The 10,099-nt window shown below is 50.4% G+C and overlaps 1 protein-coding gene across 6 annotated transcripts in view; it reads left to right on the forward strand.

The window, feature by feature from the left end:
* The first annotated feature begins 1,413 nt into the window (after positions 1 to 1,413).
* Positions 1,414 to 10,099, forward strand: part of NFASC (neurofascin) — a 191,578-nt gene continuing 182,892 nt past the window's right edge. For all 6 annotated transcript variants that reach the window (XM_027082734.1, XM_027082729.1, XM_027082731.1 and 3 more), the window contains exon 1: positions 1,414 to 1,521. The gene's annotated coding sequence lies outside the window, so the exon portion shown is untranslated. The remainder of the gene's footprint in view (positions 1,522 to 10,099) is intronic.

The following is a 10,099-nucleotide window of genomic DNA, read 5'->3' on the forward strand; positions in this document are numbered from 1 at the left end:
AGGGAGACAGGTGGTGCCGGAGCAGGGGCTGTGTGAGCACAGAGAAGGGGGCTGAATGTGGTTTTGAATGGGACCTCAGAGGGGCGCTGCCGAGGGAACTGTGGTTTGGGATGAGAGATAGACAAAGCTTCTTCCAAGTGCTCTTTCTAGCCTAAGATTCTGTGATGACCCAATCCAGATCTTTCCACAATTTCAGGTGAGAACGAGCTCGGGTCTCTGCCTGCGCAATCGTCAGCCAGGGCCTCACAGTCTCCATTTCTGAGCCAGAAGGGACCTGAAGGATTATCCAATCAACTTTTCATTGTTCAGTTGAGAAAACTGAGGCCCACAAAGAAGTGTCTTAACCACGGCAGAGAGTCAGGAGGAGCCCTTGGATCTCTGGCCTCCCAGTCCCGGGTTTCTTCCCTCTTAACTCAAGTCCGGGCAGGCCTGAGCCCCCTTAAGGCAGATGAAATTTCCCATTTTTAAAAGAAGACCACTCCACCCCCAGCAGGTGTCACAACATTTCTCACATCCCCAATTCGGGATCCACCAACTCTTCAATCAACAAGCGTTCCTGGGGCTTTCCTGGTGGTGCAGTGGTTAAGAATCCACCTGCCAGTGCAGGGGACACGGGTTCGTTCCCTGGTCTGGGAAGATCCCATATGCCGCGGAGCAACTAAGCCCGTGCGCCACAACTACTGAGCCTGTGCTCTAAAGCCCACGAGCCACAACTGCTAAGCCCACGCGCCACAACTACTGAAGCCCACACTCTCTAGAGCCCGTGCTCTGCAACAAGAGAAGCCACCGCAATAAGAAGCCCGCACACCTCAACGAAGAGTAGCCCCCACTCGCTGAAACTGGAGAAAGCCCGCGCGCAGCACCAAGACCCAACACAGCCTAAAATAATAAATAAATAAAAATAAAATAAATTTATATAAAAAGAAAAAAGATCATCGGCTGTTAAAAACAAAAGAAAAACAAACGTTCCTGGAGAGTCTATCAGAAGCAAGTCTCCCTGGGAACACAAGCTGTTCGACAAGTTTCTGCCCCCAAGAAGTCAGTCTGATGGTGGAGGGGCATAAACGGGACAAACACGTGATACCCCTGGGTCTCCAGCGTATTTCCTCCTGTAGGTTTGGCTCGCAGTAGGCGCTCAGCGAACGGAAACGGGTGCTAATTAGTATCATTTTCAACGCCAGTCCGCAAAGAGGCCCGTGGGTCGGTGCGAAAAGGAGGCGCTTTTTCTCCCCGGTCCAGGCCCTGCAATCGCTCCCCAGCGCGCCTGGCGGGGCGGCGCGGGAACATCCTGCCCTGCTCCTCCAGCGTCCTGGTCCCCGCTCGGCGCGCGAAGGGAGGGGCGCGGGGGCGCGCACGCAGGGTGTCGGGGGCGCGCTGGCCGCCCGGGGACGCGCACGGGCTGGTCTCTGCCCTAATGCGGCGGCTGGCGGCGAGAGGCGCTGCAGGGGACTCTGGGGAAGTGGCGGCGCCGGCAGCGGACAGCACCGACTGCACCCAGGGCCGGAGCCCGAGCCCTTGCAGGTAGGCGAGCGCGAACAGCAGAGAGATGGGGGTGGGGGTAGAACGGGGGTCATGGAAACCCATCTAGCGACACCCCCTTGTTCCCGCCCTCCTCTGTCCGTCTCCATCCCCTGACCTGTCCCCATCCCCCTCCATCCACACCCCCGACCCTTCTCTCCACGCTGTTACCTGCCCTGAATCCATCGTATAGTCAATATCTGGACCCCACCCCATCCAGCTCCCAACCCCGTCCGCCCCAACACCTCTTCTATCTCACTGGCTGCTTCCCCTCCCCCTTCCTGCACCTCACTCTCTTCCCCTTTTCCTTCTGTCCCTGCCTCATCCCCGAGCTCTGCCCTTACCTGTTTACCTCCACACCCCACTTTGTGTGACCCCTGTCCCTTCTGTTTTTCCTGCCCCGCACACCAGCCTCTCTCCTTGCCCTCCCTGCTCTGGTCCCCACCTCATACCCCCATCACTCTGTGTGCCTGTCTCTCCATCAGCTCCCTCACAGCTTCTGTCCTTCTCGGGTCCCCTCTGCACACCCTGTCCCAGCGCCTTCCCAACTGCCTCTTGGTTTCCTCCTCCACCATCTCAAGAACCCCATCTTCTCCCCCTTGGCTGTTAGCTGGGCTGCCACCCATCGCCTTCCCCACCTGCCCTTCCTGCTGCTTTTGTGGCCACATGGCTTTTACTGAGCCCCCCTCTCTGCCACTGGGCCCTCCTTCCCTGCTTGGGGAGGCCTAGGGCTCTGAAGGCCCTATGTACTCGCTGTTGCAGAATCCACTTCTAACCCCCTTCTGTATGTTTGATCCTATTCATGGCTTGGGGGCAAAGGATGCTGGGTGTTTGTAGGCCTCTCTTATGTTCCTCTTCAGCTACTCTCTTCCCCTAGTTGTTCAGATTTGTTTCCTAGATGCATGGGGGTGGGGCGGTGTTAAACATAGGGAAACTAGGACCCTTGGGGCAGGGGTCCAAGGAGATGGCCGAGCACCCTCTTCCTGGTCCTGATCTGAGCCCTGGGGATGCAAAGGCCTGGATGAGGAGCCCCACTGAAGGGTTGGGGAATTTTGGATTTTAGATGGGATTCTTCCTCAGCCTCCAAGTCAGCACTTTGGCATCGGGAGCTGTCATGAGTGTGGCCCATGGGCTGGGCTGAGTGGGCAGAGTGCTGAATCACCTAGTCTCTGGTCCCCATGGCTGCCCCTCTCTTGCCCTGAGCCGGGTTCTGTTCCTCATTCCTTCCTTGGCATTTGGCAGTGGTGTGTGTGTGTGTGTGTGTGTGTGTGTGTGTGTGTGAGTGTGTGTGTGTGTGTGTGTGTGTGTGTGTGTGTGTGTGTGTGTGTTGGGCAGAGATGCCTCCTTCCTCAGTCCAAAGGAGTGGATGACAACGTACCTTTTCTGCCTGTCTGTCTCCAGGCATGAGGGCCTGGTGTGTATTATCTACCCTTGGAACTGTGATGAGCCCTGCTGGGCCGCAGTCAAATCTCGGGCAAGGGCAGATCACGGGGCTTTGAGACCTGGTTGGGCCCGAGTTGAATTGTTTGTATGGAGCTGGAGACCAGCAGGTTCACAGCCCACCGAACTTGAAACGTACGTAGGAGAAGCCCAGGGAAAACGTGTGTGGAGACCCTGGGGATTGGTCATGCCAACTGTGGGAGCAGCGGGCAGGGAGAAGAAGGAAGGCAGAGACCTGTCTCCCCTGGTTTGGGGATGATTGGATCTGGTGGATTTGTATTGCAGGAAGAATTAAAGAAGATGGGGGTGGGGTCTGCTATGCATCTAATAATTTTACCTTTTGTCGTGACAGAGCGGGCACTTCTGAGGCAGTAATTTCTTCCTCTTGTGTTTGGATTCAGCTGAAGGTGTGTGTGTGTGCGCGTGCGTGTGCGCTTGCGTGCGCACGCATGTTTAGAAAGAAAAAGAGAGAGAGAACGAGAATGAATAACATAGATGAGGAAAGAGACTCACTCACACTTAGGCCAGAAATTGTGTTTCCTGTGAAACAGGAAATGTGAAACAGGGCAGCCCGATTCCTGCCCTGGGGACCTCAGCTAAAATCCCAGGCCTTAAATTGGAGGTTAAGAGCAAATTGCTGACGGATCCTGTCCCTTCTCTGCAAGGCTCCCTCACTTTAGAAACATGAGTGGACTCCTTCAGCTCATGAACAGCAACTCTGAATGGGATTCAGGCAGTGCCCAGCAAGGGGTGGAGGGGCGGGTGTGCAGCTGGGGGACTGGCTGTCCTCTGCTTTGTCAACCTTCTGTGCCCCGCCCATCATGAGTGGGGGTGGGGCAGGAAGCTTCCCCTGGCATCAGCGTTCCCAGAGCTGCCAGCTTTTCCTGGCCCAGCGAGGAGGCATCACCTGGAGCCGTCTCTGAGAGCTGATTGGATTAAGGTCCTGACGTTGAAATGCTTGACTGCTTAAGTGGGGGATTCTGATAACAATGTACACATCTCCCAGTTTTGTGCAATGCACCTCATCCCTCATCCCTTGTTTGACATCACAGAGGCTTCAGCAGGGATGCATTGAGGCACACAGAAAGGGAAGCCAGCTCCCTGGAGAGCCGGAGCAAGACCTGACTAGCTCCCTGTGGGCTGATGCAAGCTGGGCTTATGGGGCCGGGCTGGATCTTTCAGGGGTACATTGAAGAGGTAGCTGGTATCTAGGGGTTGGGTTCTGGCTTTGGATATCCAAGGGGTGAGGCATAGAAGGTGGTCCTATTTCTGCAGTGACTGAGAGACAGGATTCCAAGGCTCCCATCACTCCGTTGTTGCAATGTGTTCCCTTCCCCTGGTGCCACTCTCCTCCAAGACCATCTGAGACCTGGGGTGTGAGGAGCATCACTTAGTCTTTAGAAAAAGAATTTCTTAGGAAACTAGAAAGAGAGAGGCAGAGAAGTTCAGTCTTCAGTCTGTTTGGCCTGGGAGAAGAAGGGAGTAGGAAGTAAGAGGAATTCAAGGCTGGTTACATACTTATTCATTCAACAAATACGAATTAAACCCTAGAGTGTGCTGCTCTGCTAGGTGCTGGGATCATAGAGATGAAAAGAGTTCTCTCAGGGCTGCCAGTGTAATGAAAGAGACAAGTTATCAGACAAATAACGTAGATAAGCTTGAGTGAGGACATGGGGACAGGGATGGTGAACAGCAGCATCTTTCACTCCAGTGGCATCAGCCCCCCCTTTACCGATGCTGGTTGATGTTGTCAGAATGGTGGTTCAGGGCTGACATGGAAGTTGAATGTGAGGGAGAAGGTGAGGGAGAAGGTAAGATGCAAGATGTTACCAGATCCCCAGCTTGAGGGGGAAGAGGGGATGTTCTGTGTGCAGCTGAACCCTGCTGGCTACTGCTTCAGCCTGAAGGGGGAACTTGGGGACAAGATCGAGGCTACTCAACTCTGCCATTCCTGTTTCCTAAGCCCTTGTATTTTAGGGGCAAAGTGTGGTCAGAATATGCTTAGAATGTCAGAGTGAGTGAGAGGAAAGAGGCCCGGGGGCTGATGGAGAAATAGCAAGTTCAGGTATGTGCTCAGAAACAAGGTGAGTAAAAGTATTGTGAACTCTGACATGGGTGGAAGGGTCTTGGAGTTCTGGGAGGTCAGAGTCAGGTGGGAGTCATCAAAGAGGTCCAGATAGGGGAGAGGAGGTTGATAGTGACAGGGAAATCCTTAAAAGTTACACTCGAGCACAGGTCACCAGGAACATCCATAGCTGAACTGGGAAAGAGCCTAAGGATAGAGACAGCCAGCCTCACCTGTCTGAGGAATCCATCCCCCACCCCTCCACCTACATATCTGATTTAGCTCATTTCATTAGTAGGTCCTGAGCCTTTGAAAATGTCCTAGGAACTAAGCTAGATGTTGTGTGTGTAAGTCAAGTGAGAGACACAGAAATGAAAACAAATTAAAATGCGGTACAAGAAATGCTCTACCGGAGGTAAAGGGATTCCTGGCATTGTAAGAGCATGGCTGAGGGGGCCAGTGGGCTGTAGGACCTGGGCTGATCGTACCACACTGTTTGGATGGACCCCTGCTTTGGCTAGAGCAGCCTGATGTCAAACTTTTGAGCGTTTACTCCAAATGCTTGGCTAGGGCCCAGGCCTAGTTGCAAGGGCAGATGTTAGATGCGTATGGCCTGGTCCTTGGGGCTGCAGGGAAGGGCTCTGAGAGCTAATGGCTGTGCTGGGTGCTTGAGGAGGCACTTCCACAGCTTTGCTGACCTGGGATATTGGTCAGACTGTGCCAGCCAGCTTGAGATTTCTTGAACTACCCTCCTTTCCTTAGGTTTTGAGACAAGCTAGGAAGAATCAAAGTGGCATAATAGAATCGTCATCATTATAGAGTGCTTACTACGTGCCAGGCACCCTACTACATGCTTGGTATTCATCATCTCATTTAACCTTCATAAGGGTTAACTCTACAAAAAAAGTAGTGTTAGGATCCCGGTTTTACACATAATGAAACAGACCCAGAGAGGTTGTGATTTAAGATTATAGAACAGTGAGTTGCAGAGCTAGAATTGAAAATATATTAGTTTGACACCAAAGCCCATGCTCCTCTCCTGTGAGCTCTCTGACCCTGGTAGGACTGGAATGTTTTATCCACTAGTAGGAGCCCCTCTAGGAAAATCTGTTAGAAGGGCTCAGTTAGCATGCATTTTTCAGTACCTACTTTGTCCTTCTGAAGGATACAGAAATGTGGTTCCTGCTTTCAAATAGGGGAAATAAGATGGAAACATGTGGAAACCCTTGGAAATAATACAAGACATTGTATAATTAAGTCTTCAGACCCTGGACAGTAAAATTGCAAAGGAAGGAGTTATGCCTCAGTATGGTTTGAGTCAGGGAGGTGACATGGCATCGCAGAAAGTGCTCAGCTTTTGACATCAGACGGACCTGCCTTCAAACCTTGGTTCTTTCACTTACTGGCTGAGGAGCTACAGTTTCCCAGTCTGTGAAATGAGAGTATTAATATGAACCTTGCAGAGCCATAATAAGGATTAAATGTGATGAGGCAGTGAAGGGCCCAGCACCCTCCCTGGCTGGCAGTAAACACTCGCCAATGCTAGCTGCTCTTCAGAGAGGGGTGGGAATGGAGCTGAGCCTTGAAAAATGGGTAGAATTTTAATAAGGAAGGGAAGATGAGAGTTTTCTAGATGAGGGAACCCACAGGGGTATAAGCAAATACTGGATGGGTTCAGGTTCTCTGGGAAAGAAGTGCCTTGCCTCACCCTGCCTGCTTCCCCCAGGTTCCTGCAGTACAGCCTTATAGAAAAGGACACCTTCATGAAAACCATGAGGGGGTTATGTTTTACTTCCAGCCCCATCATTAACAGAGCTTAACTGTGTTTCTCTTTCTGTAAAACTAGAAGACTGCTAAAAGCCTCTAGTCCCAGAAGCCTGTCTCTGGTGTTCATGTAATTGATTAATTTCTTGTCTTGCCTTTTGTCTCCCCAAAGCCATGAAAAAGTGGGGATGCCTGGGGCCTGGTGGGGTCATCCCCTCAGGCCGTCATCATCCCTTCCTGACTACTGTAGCTCCCCTCCTCCAGGAAGCAGCTGCCTGAGCATCTGCCTTCTCCTTGGGCTGCCCCTCTTCACTCTTCCCTTCCCAGACTGGGCCAGCCCCTCCTGAAAGGCCTCCCCGGCAGCCCCTCTCCCCGTCATTATGATGCTAATCGTGTTGTTAATTTTTCTGAGATGCAGAAAGAAAGCCCCAATCTGTTCTAATGAATTTAATTAGAGAGGGGCTTGGAGGGCTTTAGAACCTCTTACCAGGATCACAATAAACAGAGTTAACGAGATAAACAGCTTGGGATCAGCGGCTCAAGGGTAGGAAGGGAAGACTTCTGACTCAGTCCTAGAATGAGGAAGCCCCTGACACTGAAGTTGGAGGAAGGCTGTGTGAGCAGTTGTTCTCCAGGCGGTTTCCCTTTGGGGCTCGTTCTGCCTGCCCCACCCAGCCCCATGGACATAGTTGCATATCTAGTTTTGTCCTTAGGTCTCCGTCTGGAGAGGTCTTAGCATTTTCGTCATCATCACCAAACATTTATTGAACGTGGGTAAGGGGTACTGCACCATCTTCTGGAGCAAAATTGAGGCTCCTGAGACCTCATCTCCACCCTAAAGGAGATAAGAGATATATATTCAAAAATAAGGAACATTTGCTAATTCCAGACAGTAAATGCTAGAAGGATGACAGGAGGTTATATTGGGCTTAGATGATCTGTAAAAGCCTCTTGCATGGGTCTTGAGACCTCAAGACTTGAAGACTTAATGGTCAGAGCTGCTGGAGGAGGAGCAGATTCAAAGGCACACGTGTGCAGGGGATGTTTGAGTCATGATGAATAAATGGCATGGCTTGGGTGGTGGGTGCGTGTAATTTCCTGGTGAGGGAACAGTATATTGAGACATAGTCGTAGAGGATCCTGAGTAATGGAGCCTTTACTTTTCTAGCCTGGTCATACTGGGGTCTCACTGCTTTCCCTCTCCGAGCACTTAGGATGGTTGGCTCGGGGAAGGGCTTAGGACAGGATGATTCTGGCCCTTCATGCTGAACTCACTCTCCTGGATCCAGTTTAGGCCAACTGGGGTGGGTTGACCAGATGCTAAATTTTGTTCTCAGATCTTACGACTTTCTGGGATGAGAGTGAATGGCTGGCAGAGCAATTCCAAGGACTTTTCCCAGTGATGAGAGTTCCTTCTTTACCAATGCTGGCCAATTTGCTTTGGCACTTTTTTGCAAGTACTCAGTGGAATCTTCCAGTTCCAGGGTCAGTGAGTTTCGTAACTCTTCCCTTTATATTATTTTCCACTTTTATTTATTTATTTATTTTTTGACCTTGCTCAGCAGCCTGCGGGATCCTAGTTCCCGGACCAGGGATTGAACCGGCCCCCTCAGCAGTGAAAGCTCGGAGTCCCAACCACTGGACCGCCAGGGAACTCCCTCATCTCTTTATATTATTGAGTTCTTTGAATGTGTGTGTGTACGTGTATATGTGTGTTCGTGTGTACACGCTGCTTATGTTATTGAAATTATTCCGACTAGATTCTCATTCTCGTGTGATCTTTATTTGCATTACAAAAGTTATTAAACATTTCTGGGCCTTAATTTCTCCATGTGCAAGAGCGAAAGAGTCATCCCTGTATCCTATTGTATGTAGATCCATAAACTGAATGCTTTGAGAATAGGATTTTAAACATGAGGAGGTACTATAACTATCGTTTTGACAAGAAGTAAAATATTGAGCTGAAATTTTAAGTCAGTTCTCTCTCCCCCGTGGAACCTCTTGACTTGTAAGACTAGTCAGAGTTTTATTTGGGGGCACCAACAAAGAGCATGCTTTTTGTTATTTTCCATAGTCTGTCTGGGCTTATGCATAATTAGTAATGGAGTCAGTACACTGCTGTCAGGTGTTGGTTGACCTATCCATGCATGTTTGTGTGAGAGACATTGTTACAATGCCAAGGTTATAATACCCGTTGTGCGGTATTTTTCCACTTGTTGGAGGTGACATGTTCTTTATGAAGGAAAATGCCTCTGAGGCCACAGGCAATTTTCCTGTGCTGACGTAGGCAAGGACAGAAACTAGATCTCTTTCTGATCGTCATCACACACTGAGTGGAAATGAAGCCTTTGTGACTCATGTTGGGAGCTAAACCAGGGTTCTCTGGCTGATCCCAGCTCTGAGCTGTGCCTTGGTTTGTTTTTACACAATGCTCTTTAGTCTTTGAAGCCTTTATTATGAGCAGAGCACACTTCTGGGTGGCAACTTGTTTTGAGAGAATCTTCAACTCATCGAATGTTAGAGATGGTTTAATCTAAGATCGTTATTTTACTGATCAAAGTGGCTAGTTTCTGGCAAAGTCAGTTCTTCCACACACCAGGCCACTTTAAACACTATATATGAACCTAGTAATGGTACAAGAGGGTATGTAATCAAGTTCCTTAAAGCATGATCTAAACTAGAAATGCTTTGAGGTGTCAGAGAAGAGAGGATATCAAAGTAGACTAAAGTCCTTTGGGAAGGTTTTGAAGTGAAACGGGAGCTGGTCTGGGTCCCTAGGGATGGGTAGGATTTGAATAGATAAAGGTAAGGGAATGGCATTTCTGGTGGGCTAAGGGAGCATAATTAGAGGTTTAGAGGAGGGAACTTATACTCAGGCATTGAATTGGCCAGGCTGGAGCAGTGGAAGCTGCAGCTGGAGGGACCAGCTGGGGCCAGACTCCAGAGAATCTTGAATCTGACTAAGGAGTTGGACTTTGTCTTGGTGAGGAGCATTTAAGCTTCTTAGCTGAGCTTGCTCTTGCTCTAAAGACAAGATTGTGGTGTTAGGAGAAGTGAATGGGAAATTCCGTCACAGGCAGTGGTGTCTGGGGATAGTTGCTTCTGAAGGGGGTTTGGAGAAAAGGGGAGTACTGGAACTTTTAAACACTTGTCGGCTGGTCGGGAGCTTGTCGCTGTCCAGGGTGCTGAGCTGCCATCTGCAACATTTTTCTCCCTGATGATGCCAGGTTAAAAGGTAAAGCCAGGGGCTTCCCTGGTGGCGCAGTGGTTGAGGGTCCGCCTGCTGATTCAGGGGGCACGGGTTCGTGCCCC

This window comes from Aethalodelphis obliquidens, unplaced genomic scaffold, assembly GCF_003676395.1.
Source record: "Aethalodelphis obliquidens isolate GAN/ISIS:26980383/991018 unplaced genomic scaffold, ASM367639v1 scaffold48, whole genome shotgun sequence".
Lineage (NCBI taxonomy): Eukaryota > Metazoa > Chordata > Mammalia > Artiodactyla > Delphinidae > Aethalodelphis > Aethalodelphis obliquidens.